Raw genomic sequence first — 18,803 nt, 5'->3', positions numbered from 1 at the left:
TGGCTGGTACGACCATGGTATTAAAAAACACAAACATGTTGGGATGTTTGGAGGTCCACTCCACCCATTAACCCTTGCTGTGGCCCTACCCTTAAACATAGGTGATATAAATCATTTACACATACCCTAAGGCATGGTATAATAAGGGGGTTTTCAAAGGCCTATTGGTCAAACATTAATGATAGTTCTCTTCACATTGACCAACTTGTTTTATCACAAATTTCCTTGACATATTGTGTCTGCTCCATAGTCTCATATTGCTTATTCGTTACTTTAGCATAAAAAGAAGGGGAGCTTCAATCTTTTATGCAATTGCAAAAAAAAATAATCTTGGAAATGTGAGTATATGTTAAAAGAAAACTAAAACTACTTATAGCTAAAGCTATTTGCTATTAGTAAAGGGAAGCATCCCTTTCCTATTCAAATCAAGTCCCTACAAATGTAGCTTTTCTACATAATTTGGATGAGTTATATTTTGCCTTCATGTTACTTTGGTATTCATTTCCATGAGGCTAACAATAATATCATTTTCTAAGTTTTGTTCTTCAATGCTTGTCAAGCCAAATTCTTTTTTCGATTAGCATCTTTTGAGGCTCAATAACATCTGCTTTTGCCTTCAACAAAACATCAATTTTAAAAACATAAACTGGATCTATTAAAACACCACCAAATACAAATTTGCTCATGCAAAAATCCAAATGTTCCAAATGAAGCACCTTCATAACCAACAAAAAGGGTTTGGGGGGGGGGGGGGGGGGGGATTTGATAAATTTACCCAAGTATGATTTGTTTCCAATTTCACTAAAAGGATGATAGGGCAGAACCATTTCCTACAGTAGAGATAGAATCTTAGTCCCATGTTTACCATTGTTAAAATGGTGAGGATTTGACTCTATTTGAGTTTTGCATCTTGTGCACATGCCATTTTGTATTATTTTCTAGTTGCATTTCCACTAAAATGTGTAACCACAATCCATAGGGTATTGGCCTACATGGTGTGAAATGGGTGTTCAACACCTCCCATTGATATGTGCAATATGTGGCTTCTCATGCAATCAATTGGGCATAATGCCACCTACAATCCTCCATACACAATATGCAACTAGTACACATTGCAAGTGTCTCCATCTTCCAAGTTTCCATTTTCTTTCCCAAGGGGTCCGTGACATAGTGGGCTAAGTTGTATAGGTGCATGAGTTCCAAATCTTACGATTTGCATCCCTCAATGCATAAGGGCCTAGTCACACCCAAGACTAGTGGGGGCAAGTAAACGCTGCTCCCCCAATATGCCCTGAGGTCGCACCCTTTTTTTGTGGTGGAAGCATGGTTAATATAACCCCACTTGCCCTTGCTAGCACCCTTGAAAAAGGGGGTGCTAACCGAGTGCTAACAGGGTTAAGCAACTCTACTACTTCCCATTGGCTATTGGCGTTGCAACTCTAACAAGATGACAAGCACCAACCAATTGATGAAGGCCTCTCCATCAACATCGGCCCTTGCTAGCGCTCCTATGTGACTGCAATGTTTATGGGGGAAGCCTTGTCCTTCTTAATGGCCCTTTTAGGCATGTAGCCCTTGGTGCGACGAGGCTCTAATAAAATATATCTATTCATGCCCAAGTTCTCCTTTCATCCTTTGCTTGGAAGTTGGTGGTGGGGGTGTACCTACTACATGGTGTAGAACGGCCCTTAGAGTCAAATATGTCGTGTGAAGAGCGAGTGAAGATGTTCGAAATTCTAGGTGAACATTTGACGAAAATCCAAGCGTCATGATGAGGAGGAGGAAGGCGCTGCCGCCGCACTGGTGACTTCAGACTGGCGTGTATTAAAATGGAAACGGGGCATTGACTGAGCTTATTACGTTATGATGCTGGTGAACTGAGGGTGGTGGCTGCATTTAATGAAGCCGGAGGGGCATCATACCATTTTCATGTGGGGCTGCCACAATCTCGCGCGCACTCCCTGAGAAGGGCACGCGGCCTGGGCCTCTGCCTGTCTATCGAGAGAACAGAGTGCGTGTGTATGTGTGTCTCTAGTAGTCTGCTTAGTACTCTAGAGTCTAGAGAGCCGAGAGCAGAGAGAGAGAGTCTAGAGAGAGAGAGAGAGAGATATGGCCGACCGAAAAGTGATGGCCGCCGTCGCTGACAAAAGCAAGAGCCACTAATGATGGTGTTTTGTTTCCTTTGCCTTGAATGAAGAGCAAGTGCAATTATGCGCTTCCCTCGTCGGCGACAGCATTGGGACAACCTCAGAGCCTTGTAAATTTGTAAACAGTTTCAATTGCCCCGGAGCCAGCTTTCTTTATGATAGTGCGTGTGTGTGTGGCTACTCAACCCGTATTATGTACACGGTGGGGGGGGGGGCGCGGCCGGGGCCTAAAGGACTGGGGTGGGCTCCTAAATTCTAATTCTGTGTTAAAGAACCCCACACACAGATCTCGGTGGCCAGATCCCAAATTCCAACCCTCTAGGCTCTCTTCAGTCCGGTTACACACGACTGCAGGTAGAAAAAGAGGCATCCGCCTTAATACGTGTCAACAGGTCATTGGATCGATTTTTGCGGTCCGCCGACACTTCAAGCGCGCCCAATTCAAAAGAACACAACACATTTATACAAAAAGGGAATCATGTGACTAACAGGAAATGAAACCCCACCAATCTCCTCACACCTCAACCTTATAACCTGTGAGCCAAGTCTCTTTTGGTGTAACTTTAGGGCACAGTTTAGTGTGTAACCAAAGCAATGGACAACTTGCACATAATCCACCCGTGTGTGTAACCACCCTCACACATAGGTCCATGGCCCTTCCATTCTCCATATACACGGGCCACGGCTAAGAAGAACTTGCCCCCACAGGCATAACGGTTCCCAACCAGTTCGAGCATTGATTTCTGTGTCCAGAAAGACACATTGCATTTTAAGCATCTCAGAAATCCTTAATCCATGAAAGGCTTGCACGTGCGAGTTGGTTCCACGTTTTCCTTGACCCATCCTTTACCAATGGCCCAAACGAGTTCCAAGTTGGAAGTCGATTGCAAGTCAAGGGATCATGAAAACTTGCAAATTTGGAGAAGAGTTCACATCCAAGCTGTGAACTTCGCCCTAAGACCCTTGTCGTGCCAAGGGCTAGAGTGTAGCTAAGGGTTCGACTGCAGCCACACGTAGGCTTGCCCAATATTTTAAATGTTGAATAGGTCAAGTTTCTATCACATGGCACGCCCTTTTTCTCTCCTACTTACTAAAATTATAGTCACTTTTACTTTCAAATGCAAGTAGTGACTAAATGTGTGGTAGGACTCTTACACAGTTAGAGCAAGCTTTTGGAAATAGCTTTCCTTTGTGGTCACACCTACTTGCAATGCACAATGGTTTTTAATAAAACAACAAAATAAATCATGAGTATGTTGTCGAACAGTTATAGTTGATTGGCCATTTACCCTCCTGGACTTTACACGGATGGATCATTTGCATTAACCCTCCTTAAGCTAATATAGCACAACCTTTTTCAAATGGTTTAGTGGGGACAATAGAGGGGTAAGAAAACCCCACTACTCGTGATCTTGCTAGGTGCGATCCAGGAATAGTAGGGGGAGTGGGGTCTTGCTGCCTCACTCCCCCTAGGTGCGATCGAGAAATAGTAGGGGGAGTGGGGTCTTACTACCTCACTCCCCCTAGGTGCGGCCAAGCTCTCATGGGAACGAGTTCTCGTATTTGTTGCATTTATATTGGTCAGCATGGAGCTTCTATGCCCATACATTGGCCATGCAATCTAGGATAGAGGCATTGGATTAATTCCATCACATAATGAAGAGGATAGTTTGAAGTGGCATATCTCTTGGACTGAGGATAAACTTTAAGCCCCATCTCCTACTTGGCAATGGGACCCTTATGTGGAGGTTTGACTTTGATGCTTGTTAAAGAACCTAAAAGGACAAACCTCTTGTACCCATAGTTGTAACTTGTCAACCAACATGGGTCCCCTAACATGCCCAAAAAGTACTTCAATCCAAAAGAGAAATGTCAATAGAACTAGGCATTCCACTAGGTTATTCAAATCGTGACATCACAAAAATGAAGTGTGCTTTGCATCCTAAGCCATACTTCATGCAACAAGAGTTTTGTTGGTTATTATCATAGTATCCCAATATGACACTACAAACATTTTGAAATATATGTATAGACTCACTAACGATAACATCAACTACAACAATTTGCTTTGATATTGATGGTAAATTCTAGCTTGAATCATGCATTTTACTGAAGAGAAATGTGTACTTAGCTTGAAGGACAAAACCTTTAGACAATATGACAAATTGGGTATGACAATTCAAAGAATATTATGTTAAAATAGCTATAAAGAAACCTGTAACCATATGAAGTATCGATAGTGTAAATTGAACATGAGTAAGCCACTCCCCATACATAATCTTGCATACTTTATCGCCCTTTTATCTTTGAGACTCTCTTAACATCAAAACACACTCACATGGGGTAATAGGAATGGATCTAGATTGGGCAAATACATGTTGTGAAGCTTACAATAAGTACTCACCATGATTAAGCATCTTGATAAAAAGACTCATAACTGCCTTGGTTTTGGCACTCAAACCTATGCCACAAAGAATGAGATTAGAGTTTCACCATGCTAAGCTGATGGCTTATTCCCTCCTACATGCATCTATCAAGGGAAAAAGACTAAATATAAAAGTTTATGTGGGGTAAGCTATTTCAACCAATTTCGAAGGGGTAGAAAATTTTGAACTCCATTGTGTTCATCTTCTTTTCCAAAATTTTCCAACATCTTGGGGCTTCCTATTTCTCTATGCAACATAGCTTTGTTGAGAACCAATCTCGTGATTAGTATCACCGACATGGCCGATCTTATTTAGACAGTTGTTGTCTTCTGTCACTCTACATGTGTGTTGTAATAACTGAGTCGGTTAGACTCAACCACAGTTCGTGGTACGGTCAATTAGTGACCTAGTGTGTTTTTCAGTTACGTGTGGTTAGACTTTAGTAAGCATTATGGAATAATGAGAAGAAGAGAACAAGAGAGTTCACGACTCTCTGTTACAGCTCCATGTCTTTGTCTCTCTCTCCCTTTGAATCTTGAACATGGTATCAGAGCTTGAAGCGTGAAGGTTTGGCAGTGGCATTGGCATCGACTTTGCAAGAGCTGGAGCCTGAAGTTAGGAGTTGAGCTATGATCTGCAGAAGTTCATGTGTTGGCAGCCATTAGATCAGTTGGAAGGTATGTTTCTTGTGGTTTATCAGGTCACAACCTATTGAGGCTTCCTAGAGGGGTTCTTTGCCACCTGAATGAGCTCTGTTGCATGAGCATTGATGGAAAAAACCAACCGCAAGGTCAAAAACGTGACCTGCACAAATTGTGCCAGTTTGCTGGTCATCTTCTCCTACTCCAACTCAGACATTGACTGCCATAAACACACTCTACTATTGATAAAAAACTTGTCAGGGATTGAATAAAGCTTCATGGCATTGGTATCTTGGTTCTGAGCTTGTTTGTGGGATGTTTGAATCAAACATTGGCTAGAAAACAGAGCAGGTCTGCTGTTAATCATACATGACATCATACATCTACTTGGTTGTAGCTCATTGGGAGCTATATTGACCTCTATTGATGTCTACTGATGCTTGGAAATGTATATGCCTTTATTCTCATGCATTTTGGCATGGGTTTTAAGAGTTCAACACTTAGATTTAAATTGTAATAGCATGCTAAAGTCTGTCTAGAATGCAGGCTGAAATCTATCCTGGAATTTTAGCACTAAAATAGGGCATTGTTTGATCAAGAAATGCTTGAGAATGATGCAGACAATCATCTTGGATGCTTGGAAAGTGTTATATCAACACTTACGTATATACATGGGCATGATATTGGAGTGTTGAATGCTCAGTTTTAGAGCTTATTTGTAGGCTAGAAGCAATGAACTGATTGCTAACCTGAATTTGGAAACATTATACCTACAGAGGGTTGAAGTATCTGTGATGCTTATTTGCAAATGCTTGCATGTTGGTCCATGAATATAATATTTTAATGGATGTAAATGAGCATTAAATGCTCAAATATGGGCTAAAATACTACTGGTTATAGCAATGGATGAGCTATAAACAAGCTGTGGCAAGAGTATTTGGCACTGCTACTTGCATATAGTACAAACATTGATGCTTGTACAAATATTGAATCCCCAATGTACTGGGACATGTCTATGGCAGTTTAAGGATATTTTTGAGTTGAGAATACCTTGATTATTGCAAAGTTTATGCTGCTAGTCATAACAAGCTGCTCGCTTGTCATAAACTGTGGGGAAGTCTAGTGAATGTCAACATCAGTTTTATGCATCTATTGATGCTTGTATGGACATAGTTTGCTACTGGGAATGGCAACTAATTTGAGCTTGGTTTATCCTCAGTTGACTGTGTTTTTTCATTGATGGAATACAGTTTACAGCAAGCAGGATGTCAGGAAACTATTCTTGAATTGTAGGAAGACTATTCCTGAACCTGCAGGAAGACTGTTTCTGAACTGCAGAAAAAATCTGTTCCTGAACTACATGAAGACTGTTCCTGAGTTGCATAAAGTCTATTCTTGAACTGCAGGGAGTCGAGCACTTACAGATTGCATATAGCATTGAATACCTTAGTTGCAAATATGGCAAATGCTCAAGGCACTGAAAATATCACTCAAATTGTGGGAGAGAAGCTTGATAATAAAAACTTTTCTCTATGGAAGTTTAGGATGCAAAATTAATTGATTGGTAGAGGCTATTGGGATTTATGTACGGGGGCTGAAGCTAAAGCTGAATTGCCTGAATGGAATCCGACATAGGAACATCAGAGAGCTCACCGCCCGATAGTGGTCGAAAAGAGCTAGTAAAGTACCGCACTGGTTTTTTTATTGCATTTTTGATGCGATGGCTATGTAGATTACCAGTATTGCCATTCCCCAAAGGATGCATGGGATGCACTTATGATTTATGGTAATGTCACACATGCAAGGAAGATACAGCTAAAGTAGAAGTTCAACAATATGTCTAAGAATGGCAGGCATTCAAGCATACATGATGGAAATAAAGACCATACTTGACCAGCTGGCTACTATTGGATCTCGTGTTTTAGAGGATGATATGATTGCAGCGACATTGAATGGGTTAGGTAAGGAGTACAAGGCATTTGATACATCCATTTCTGTGAGAGTAGAATCCCCTGACTAGGATGAGTTACTTGCACTGTTGCTACATGAAGACCAAAAGCTTAGCTTGAATATAGGTTCAAGCACTTATCAAGGTAGAGATATTGTCTTTTACTCTAGTCTCAGCGAGCTAGAGGTGGTAGAGCTTGTGGAGATTTTCGGGGTCAAGGAGACACTCGAAACACACATGGAAAACAACAACAAAATACTTGGCAGAGCTCAAATATGCAAGGACAGCGAGGATCAGGAGCCTTTAGAGGAAGGGGGAGATCACTTAGAGGAACGGGTGGCTCCTGGTAGTCAAATGAGCAGTCTAATAGGGATAAAGACTGCCATTATTGCGGAAGATATGGGCATATCGCGAAGGATTGCCATAAAAAGCAAATTGATATGAAGGCAAAAGGCAGACAACATGGGCATTATGCATCTTCCAGTGGTACTCAGGATGACTAGGGAGATAGACTATTTGCTTTAAAACATGTATCAAAGAATACACCTAAGCAAGGCAAAGATGATAAATGGCATGTAAACTCAAGATCATCCAATCATATGACTCCTTATGGTGAATGGTTTGATGAGTTAGTAGTAGGGTCTCATGGATTTGTATGTACTGGTGATGATACACAGCATTATATTCAACATATAGGTGTGGTTCCGTTGCTCATGCCTAATGATAGAAAGAAGAGCCCACATGATGTACTACATGTACCTTCTATTACCAAGAATTTACTATTGGTTGTGGATAGATAGCAGAACAGAATCTGCAAGTCAGATTCAACAAGGATGGTTGTTTTAATTGAAGGATATAGCAATGGCTGTAAATTGATTGCCAAAGGCAAGAGAAATAGTAGAATGTTTACCTTGGATGCATCTATCCCGGAATTGAAGGCAGCCATGTTTGCCTATGATAGTGGAGTAGTTTAGGATGTAGAAATCTATCACAATTGCATATGCCATGTTAATGTACAAAAGTTGAAAAATATGCAGCAGAAAGAGGTTGTACTTGGCTTGCCAAAGTTCAAGTACACTGATCTTGGACATGTATGCTTTGCTTGTCAGTTTGGGAAACAAGAAAGATTCCCATTCATAAGACATGTCAAAAACATTTCTTGGCCTTTGCAGTTGATACATTCGGATATATGGGGTCCTGCCTCCATAATGTGTCTTTTGGTGGTACCAGGTATTATGTATCCTTCATTAATGATTTCAGCCGATATACATGGCTGTACATTTTGAAGCACAAGGATGAGGTGCTCATTGTCTTTAAGGACTTTAAGAAGCATGCTGAAAATGAACTTGGCTATTATATCTCATGTTTGCGATATGATGGAGGTGGAGAATATGTATCCAAAGAGTTTGATAGGTACCTTGCTAAATATGGCATGAAAAGATAGCTCACATGCAGTTACACACCTTAATAGAACGGTGTGGTAGAGAGAAAAAATCGAGTGTTTATGGAAGCTGCCACCAGGGAAATGCTTAAGGAAAAGCATTTGCCAAATGCTTATTGGGTTGAAGCAGTGGTTGCTGCAGTTTATGTGCTGAATCAAATACCTACAACAGCTAGGGTTCATGATTTAACTCTGTATGAGAAATTGTATGGGTACAAGCCTAACATTAGTCACCTAAAAGTATTTCACTACATTGCCTACGTACATGTGCCTGATGAAAAGCTGTTAAAAGTGTTTTTCTTGGCTATGCATAGGAGAAAAAGGCTTACAAATGCTATGATTCGTCCACTTAGGAAACCGTGATAAGCAAGGATGTAGTTTTTAATGATCTAGCCTCATGGTATGGTAATTTGAATGCAGTGATCTCTGATGGAACAGCCAATCCTACTTATGTTGAAAATTATCCTTCAACTAGTACATCTATGAGTGGATTGATAGGTGATGGTTCATCTATTGTTAGAGTCCTTGGACAAGACGATTTTGCAATCGTGCTACTGCATCCACTGACACGGATGTCAGTGAGGGGGATATTGGATAAAGGCAAAGAAAAGATGTTTGATGATGTGACTGGCCCACTTACATCTGGATATGAGTCACCTGGCAGTGACAGTCTTGATAGTGAATGAAAGAAAACAAAGAGAGAGAGGGACAAAGGTCAGGCAAGAAGGAGATTAGACATGCTCTCTATCCAACTTCATTATCTTCACACACTCTTGTGTGTATACAACCAAAACATATAGAACTAAAGTAACCTAGATGTAACCATGGTTGAGTCAGTATGACCCAAACCTTATTCAACTAAGGTAACCAAACCAAAACCAAAGGTACATGAGCTTGAATCTCAACACTCCCCCTTAAGCTCAAGTGTGGTACTTCACTCAAATTAGCTCTCTGAAATGACCAAACTTATCTTTACCCAATGACTTGGTAAAGATATCTGCAACTTGGTCTTTTGTCCTCACATGGACCAAATCAATGTCACATGCAATCACTTTTTCTCTGATAAAGTGATAATGTACCTCAATGTGCTTAGTCTTAGCATGATAGAGAAGATTACTAGCTAGGAGCACACTACTCATGTTGTCACAATAGAATGTGACAGGCTTGACTTCATGCATGCCCAAATGATCAAGAAGCTTCATGAGCCATGCTGCCTCACATGAAGCAAGTGCAACACCTCTATACTCTGCCTCAGTAGTACTAGAGAGTGCAACTATAGGCTGCTTCTTACTGCTCCAGTAGACCAAACTACTACCAAGGGAAAACGCATATCCACTAGTAGATCTCCTATCATAGGTACTTCTTGCCCAATTAGCATCTATATATCCTATAAGCTCCAAAGGCTTACCATGCTCATAGAATAGAGCATAATTTGATGTAGCCTTCACATATCTCAAGATCCTCCTCATTGCATCCAAGTGAAACTTCCTAGGCTTCTGCATGAATCGACTAATTAGTCCCATTGAATAGCTAAGGTCTCGGTCTAGTAATGGTAAGGTAAATCAGGCTACCCACCATTTGTCTATACATAGTGACATTTTCAATCTCATGCTTAACATTTTCAAGTAGCTTAACATTTTCAAGTAGCTTAACATTTTGCTCCAATGGATTACTCAAAGGCTTGCAATCCAACATACCATACTTGGTTAACATGTCTTGTGCATATTGCTTTTGCAACAATCAAGTACTATGAGGTGTAGAAACAACCTCAATCCCAAGGAAATACTTCAGTTCACCCAAATCTTTGACCTTAAATTCAACATTTAACATTTCCTTGATCTCTCCAATTCTCGTGGCATCATCATCTATAATGATCAAGTCATCCACATAGATGACTAATATCACATAACTAGCCCTTATCTTCTTTGTGAATAGGCTATGATTAGCCTTGAACATAGTGAAACCAAGCTTTTGTAAGCATGCACTTATCATAGCATTTTAAGCTCTACGTGCTTGCTTCAATCCATACAATGGTTTTTTCAATCTACACATATGTGTAGGAAAATTAGGATGTACATAGCCCTTGGGCTGATCCATGTATACTTCCTCAACAAAATCACCATTAAGGAAAGCATTCTTCACATCCATGTGTTACATACTCCATCCTCTAGATATTGCCAATGCAATCACTATTCTAATAGTTGCCATTTGAGCAACGGGGCTGAATGTCTCCTCATAAATCAAGACCATATTGTTGTGCATACCCTTTTGCCACAAGTCTTGCCTTGTATCTTTCCAATGTGTCATCTGATTTGCACTTCACCTTGTATACCCATTTGCAACCAATAGAAATTTTGCCTTTAAGTTAATCAACCAGATCCCAAGTGTCATTTTCAGCCAATGTTGAATATTCCTCATCCATTGCCTTACATCAATGATCATCCAAAATAGCTTCAAAAAACTTTGTGGTTCCTTGAAGCTAGTGACTTTTGCCATATATGTATAGTGTCTCACTATCTAGCAACTGTATGTAAGCTTATCCATAGGATTTCTGACTCTTTTTTATCTCCTCAAGTGAGGTGCAGTATGAGATTCTCCTCTGTTAGAGGTGGTACATATCTATGTCTCACACTAGGAGTTATAATTGATGGAATGCCAAACTCACTATCCAAGCTATCAATGCCAAGTGAATCATAACTAGAAGAGAGCAGCCCTGTAACATAATCAAGTTTGCCTTTGCCTTTATCCACATTTCTTCGCCTCATTGACATATCCATGTCAGTGGATAAAGATGCTGATCTCCTTAATCTACTTGTCTAAGGACTAATTGATGTAGTAGCATCTTTAGAAGGCCTAGAAATTTCTACACTCTCATTTGTACTTGCATGTACATAAGTCTCATGAAAAACATCATCATCATCATCCATCAAGATGGTCTTCTTCTCATGCCATGAATTAAGCTCATCAAATACTGCATCTCTTGAGACCAATGTCTCATGAGTGGAAGGATTGTAGCATTTGTAAGCCTTCCTATCTTGTGCATACCCAATAAATATGGCCTTCTCTACCTTTGGATGAAGCTTCTTCCTCTTCTCATTTGGAACATGTACATATGCCAAATATCCAAAGACCTTAAGATGGCTAATGCCAGGCTTTATCCCATAAAGCCTCTCCTAAGAAGTCACCTCATGTATCCCTATTGTTGGTGTACAATTTATGACATACACAATAGTCATTATAGCCTCTGCCCAATATGCATTTGGTAGACTCTTCTCATTCAACATGGCTCTAGCCGATTCCATGATCACCTTGTTTTTCCTTTCTGCCATACCATTTTGTCGTGGTGCGTACCTGCATGATGTCAATTGCCTCTTTATCCCATGGGCTGCCAAGAAATGATCAAAGTCTTTAGAGACATATTCTCCACCACCATCAAATCTCAAGCATGAGATGTAATAAGCCAATTCATTCTCCACATGTCTCTTGAAGTCCTAAAAAGCATCTATGACACCAATCTTGTGCTTTAGCACATACAACCATGTGTACCTACTATAGTCATCTATAAATGACACATAGTAGCGTGATCCCCCAAGAGATGCATTTTGTGAGGGTCCCCATACATCAGAATGTACAATTTGCAATGGTCTAGTAGTGGTGCTTACATGTTTCATAAATGAAAGCCTTGATTGCTTCCCAAATTGACATGATTGACATCCATGTCCTAATTCCGCATGTTTGAACTTAGGGAGCCCAAGTACAACTTGTTATGCTGCATATTTTTTAGCTTTTAAGCATTTACACGACTAATCCTTTAATGCCATATCTCAATGTCCCTTATTGCAACATTGTCATGTGAATACATAGCAACATTCAAGGCTGAAATTTTTGTATCCAATGTAAACATCCTGCCATTTCTTTTGCCTTTAGCAATGAGTTTTCATCCTTGGCTATACTCTTCAATCTAACATCCATCTCTATTGAATCTAACTTGTAGATTCTGTTCAGCCACTTGTCCCATAGAAAGCAAGTTTTTGGTAATGGAGGATACATGTAACACATCATATAGACTCTTTTTCTTATCATCGTGCATCATCAAGGGAATGGTACCTGTATGCTTAATATCATGCTGTGTATCATCCTGTGTGCAAACATATCCATGGCCACCTCTTCTACCAATGTGTCAAACCACTCTCCATGAGGAGTCATGTGGTTAGAAGTCCCTGAGTCTATATACCATACATCATCTACTTTGCCTTGTGTAGGCAACCCCTTCTTCACATGTTGTATAGCAAACAACTTGTCATCCTCCTGCATATCCCTATAAGAGGCATAATTACCATGCTGCCTTCCTCTTGCTCTCTGATCATTCAACTTCTTGTAGAAATCTTTAGCTACATGCCCATATTTTCCACAATAATGAAAATCCTTATTTGCATTTGATTTTTGTCCATGGATCATTTGGGGCTATTGCCAAGTATCTCTTCCTCTAGATGAGTAACCCCCTCTTCCATGAGTATTAGAGGAACCTCTATTTGTTTGAGACTGCCTATTTTGCCATCCACTACCTTGTTGTCCACGGGATGCATATGCATTTCTAGCCCCTCTTCCTCTAAAGTTTGACCTTCCTCTTCCACATCTACCCCTTTGATTTGAGTAGAAGACATTGTCCTTGTTGTTCTTAGACCCACTAGAACTTGTATTGAGTCCAAGATTTACTTCTTCATACAAAAGAAGTGCCACAAGTTCATCAAAGTTAGGCTGCTCCTGACACACTGATATGGAAGTGTCAAACTTCTTGTACTCCTCTCCAAGACCATCGAGGGTAGTGGCCACCAAATCATCATCCTCAACTTCAACTCCAATTGAGCCTAGTTGCTCTGCAATGGTTCTAATCTCACTCACATAGTCTTCAATAGACCTTCCATTCCTAGATATGTGGCTGGTTTTTTTACTTCACTTGTGTCTTTCTTGCAACAAGTTCCAAGCGGCTTTTGGTGATGTACAATTTGAAATTTGCATAGCTTTTGTGTCTGACACACATAAGGACAACCAATGCAAGACCTTGCTAGCCTTTTCCAACCATGTCTTATGTGTCTTCAATTGATCCTGTGTTGGAGGTCTATCCTCAGGTAGCTTGGGCTCATCTTCAAGACTTGTGACTAGATCCCAATAGCCTCTTCCAATTAAGAAGTTGGACATCCTAAACTTCCATAAAACAAAGTTGTTGTAGTCTAGCTTCTCACCTACTATCTGGGTGATATTATGCTTCTCTTCTGTGTTTGCCATTAAAAAGTCTTTAGCTTTGCAAAAAAAGGTTTGATGTGTAGAGTCAATTACTCCAAAATGTATAGAGTCAATTACCCGAAAATTCTAGTAGGGAAATGCACTTCAATGGCATGTAGTGCAATTGATTTTTATTGAAAATTTGCAGCAATAAACACTTTTGCACTCTTAGCTAATACATGTGCTTTGTTCCCAAGTATGTATATGAGACATACATATATATGACCACTTGTACTTGTCCAACATGCAACCTATTGGTATACTCAACTAATCATAGGATAGGGCCAAAACAAACTGATAGAGCTTCTCAACCAGAATAGTTTCAATTTTTGTCTTCCATGAGTGAAATCTTCATGATTTAGTCGGAAGTTTTATTCCATGAGCTTCAACACCTTCCATCTACAACCTGACTTCACATTCAAAGACACAAGCTTCTTGTTTTCTTGTTTCAAGAGTCCTCTCTACTCTTTAGTCGAGATCATTTCAGGCCTTCCACACTACAACCTAGTAGGTTTGTGCTCACACAATCTACAAGCTTGCATTAGCTACCGGAAAGGCATGTGGTACTCTTGTAGGACTGGCCATGGATGACATATGCAAGCTTGCCAAAAGCAAGACCTCAAAACCAAGATCATTGAAGTTGAGAATCGAGAAAGCCATGCTCAAACACCTGCAAACCAACTTAGCATCCATCATTACCAGATCAAAGAAGTTTGATTTGATCCACAATTTGAGAGGAGGTAATAATAGTGCCATCCCTACGGATCCCAATTCTTATTCACAAGTTAATACCTAGATGTCACTAAATTTTAATAATTCTTCACAAAGCCAAACATCTCCCTTCCGGGATGATCAAGGATGTCATGTGCAGAGCCATGTAACTACTAATTCCCATCAAGTAGAGCTCGCCCTAGTAATCTCAACTCAAAAAAGCTCAAATTGTATGATCACAAGAAAGCTCTCATGCAACAAGTTGCTGCAATTACCTACGGTGATATGGTGCTAGACAATGGAAACTCCTTTGCTGAAGCAGATAACAACATCAGAGGAGAGGCCTCTATGTCAGCAGGACTCGATCCCTCAGTCTCACAAGCCGAGTGGTGGATTTTTGACCCTGAAAAGTGCTCAAAACTTGCCAAAAAACTCAAATTCCAAGAGAAAATTGAATCTCGTTGGAGGCGGCAAAGGCGGTTAGGTCAATTTTAAGCGGCAAGCAAAAGACAGGTTTCAGAAGCACTTTGAAGACACACCGAGTAATGGTTGTGGGTGAGGAAACTCGGTGCTAGTCTCTAGCAATGCAGCAACAATGAGTAGATAAAAAATCATTAAAGAATTATCTTTGCACACCACGTGACTGATTTCTAATCATAAAATTGTTTTGCACAATGGTCATACACTTCTGCATTTTGCATGCCACATGGTATAAAACCTGGATGTATAGCACTTGATTAACTAAATAAATGACCCATGTAGAGTATGTGAGGATTCCTAGGCTGTAGGATAGATGAGTGGTTCCTTGGGGTAAGTTTGGTGAGGAAATATCAATTCCTGGATTCTTCAAAATCAAAGAGTGGAGCTTGTACATTTGTTCTTTATGTTGGAGCAGCGCATTAGGGTCCAATCCCCCAAGATATAGGAGAACTGTAGTGAGGCCGCGGCACTCAGCCAAGGGGTTGTGTTAACCCTTAGATGAACAAGGTGGAAAATCTAAAAAATCAAAAGCAAAAGACAAGGCCAAGCCAAAAGTGGAATAGAAGGCGAACACAAGAAGTGCAGAAAAATACTAAATCAAGGAGAAAGGCACATAAGAAAAAACACAAGGCAATACTTTTGTAAAAGAGTGCAAGGCACACTGATTTATTTTAAGAGTGTTTGGCTCTCACCAAGTGCAAATTATAAAGGTAGATGGGCGGTAGGAAGGAAGCTATGAAGATAGGAGGACAATGGGAAAAAGGGCTACGGTCAGCCATGTAAAAAAGGGGATAAGGGGATGACCGCCCAAAAGGGATTTGGGACTTTGTATATAAAGTTCAAAAAGTGAATGAGAGGTCATTCTTTAGTTTGTGGCAAAGTGGATTCGTCTTCTTCTTCTCTTCTTTTCCTCTCTTCCTTGCTTGTGAGTGCATGAGGGAGGGAGTGAGCTTGTGAGAGTGAGGGATCTTGGAGGTGAAGCTCTCCACCATCCTCTCTCTTCTTCCCCTTTTTCTTCTCTCGTCTCGCGTGTGGCTATGGAGGATGGAGCTTTCAGGAAAAGGCATGAGGATTCTTGAGCTTGCATCACAAATCGTGGAGCTATCGAAGTGCTCGAGAGAATAAGCATCTCAATCGGGCATCAAGGTAAGCTCACTACACTTGTAGAGAGGGATAGCGCATTGGCTATGTGAGAGGTAGCCATTAGTGCTCGCTTGAAATGCTTGAACAATAAGCGGTCCTTGGGTCTTGGAGATTGAGCTTGTGCTCACCTCTACATTTTGATTCCATTTTCGGGACAAACTGATTCAAGCTTGAGTGCTTGTGCACTTCAAATCGAGCATCGAAGTAAGGGTTTCATCCTCGAACCGGAGCTTGAGGTAGATAGGTAGGAAGTGAGGGAGTTTGAAGAGGTAATCGACTGGCGCTATATCTTTGCCAGCTATAGGTAGGTGTAACAAACTAAATATAATAAGTGATAAGTCAGTGGTCATGTGAGTATCATAATGACCACCAACGTGCTAAGTGTAGACGTGTGGACCCATCTAGCCAAGCGGTCCATCATCAATGTCCGCACGTGTTGAGCTTGCCATCTCAACACTCCCCCTCAAGCTCAACTCTATCTCTGCAGCTCCAAGTAAGCTTCAGAACTTTCGAAACTTCTTTGCACCCAATGCCTTTGTGAAATTGTTAGCTATCTGATTATGTGTGTTGACATATACCAAGTAAATCTCTCCTGCAAGTACCTTCTCTCTCACAAAGTGGTAGTGCACCTCAATGTGTTTTGTCCTAGCATGGAATACTGGAATCCTAGCTAATTGTATGCTGCTCATGTTGTCACAATGAATGAAAACTGGACCATCTCCCTACACATCCAAATCACCTAATAACTTTTGTAGCCATACCATCTCACGTGCTACCATAGCAGCACCTTTATACTCAGCCTCCATACTTGATAAAGCAACTGTAGGTTGCTTTTTGTTGCTCCATGTAACTGCTGCACTACCAAGGGAAAACATGAATCCACTAGTAGATCTTTTGTCTGACATGCTACCAGCCCAATCTGCATCTGTGTATCCAAAGCCCTGTACATCCTTACCTACCTCATAAAAAAGTTCTAATGTAAATTGGACTTCACATATCTCAATATATGTCTAATTGCATCCAAATGAGGCTTTCTAGGCATCTACATAAACTGATTGACAAGGCCAATAGCATAGCTCAAGTGTGGCCTTGTGATAGTCATGTAGATCAAACTCCCTACCATCCTCCTGAACATATTAGGGTCTTCTATCTCATCCCCAATGTCGGCACTTAACTTCACATTTTGCTCCAATGGTACTAAAAGAGGCTTATATGCTGTCATACCATACTTGGATAACATATCCAAGCCATACTGCCTTTGTGATAGCCATATACCATCATCACATCTGATCACCTCAATACCAAGAAATTATCTAAGCTCACTCAAATCCTTCATCTCAAACTTCTTCTTTAAGAAGTCCTTAACTTCAGCAATCCCATTCACTGTCACCTGTAATAATCAAGTCATCCATATAGATGATTATGATGACCAAACCTGCATCTCCTTTCTCACATAAAGTGAGTGATCAACATCACAAATACAAAATCCAATATTGATAAGATACTCTCCAATCTTGTCAGACCATGCTCTAGGTGCTTGCTTTAGCCCATAGAGCACCTTCTTTAACCTGTACACATATGTGGGATGCTCTAAATCCTCATAACCTGCTGGCTACTCCATATACACTTCTTCTTTCAATTCACCATGTAAGAATGAATTTTTAACATCCATTTGCTGCAAAATCCAATGTTTGGTTGTTGCCAAGGAAATCACACACCTAATAGTTACCATCCTAGCAACTAGACTGAATGTCTCTTCATAATCAATGCCATATGTTTGAGTATAGCATTTTGCAACTAGCCTCGCCTTATACCTGCTAAAACTGAACCATCTTCATTATGCTTGACTTTGTAAACCCACTTACAACCAATAACTTTCTTACCCTTAGGCAAGGGTATTAAATTCCAAGTCTTATTGGCTTCTAATGCAACCATCTCCTCATCCATGCATCCCAATGAGTATGACCAACAGCATCCTCAAAACAAGTGGGCTCAACATCCTTAACTAGTTTCACCATATAAGCATAATGGTGAGCTGCATAACCTTCAAAGCCAAATCTTTTAATAGGGTATTTGACCCTGCTAGACCTACATACCATTGGATCACTCAATGACGCCTTTACATTACTATGACCTCTCTGTACACCTAGTGTCTTGACTGAAGGAATACCAAGCTCATCATCCAAACTCTCTCAACCACTAGAATCTCCATCAAATCCCAAATGACTAGTAGATGCATCATTAAGATCCAATACTTTCTTCTTTCCTTTGTCTTTTATTGCAACACTTATAGATACACTTGAAGATGTGGGGCTACTCCTTAGTCTCCCAGACCAAGGGCTCACTGTAGATGTAGTACCGGATGATGTTTTTGGTCCACTAAGACTCCATGATTCTTGATTTTCTTTCTGCACATAGCTATCATGATCATTATCATCATCTAATACATAATAGCAGGTGCATACCAACTGCTTATCTGATAAAAAATAACGTCCTTGCTCACTCTGAACTCACCTATGACAAGGTTATAAAAATGATACCCTTTTTGCTCTAAAGAGTATATCCAATAAAAATACCATTTTT

The sequence above is a fragment of the Lygodium microphyllum genome, chromosome 30, assembly GCF_053477565.2.
Source record: "Lygodium microphyllum isolate KBCC chromosome 30, Lygodium_microphyllum_v1.1.10, whole genome shotgun sequence".
NCBI classification, from domain to species: domain Eukaryota; kingdom Viridiplantae; phylum Streptophyta; class Polypodiopsida; order Schizaeales; family Lygodiaceae; genus Lygodium; species Lygodium microphyllum.
The sequence above is the reverse complement of the archived record's forward strand: the minus strand, read 5'-3'. Positions refer to the sequence as shown.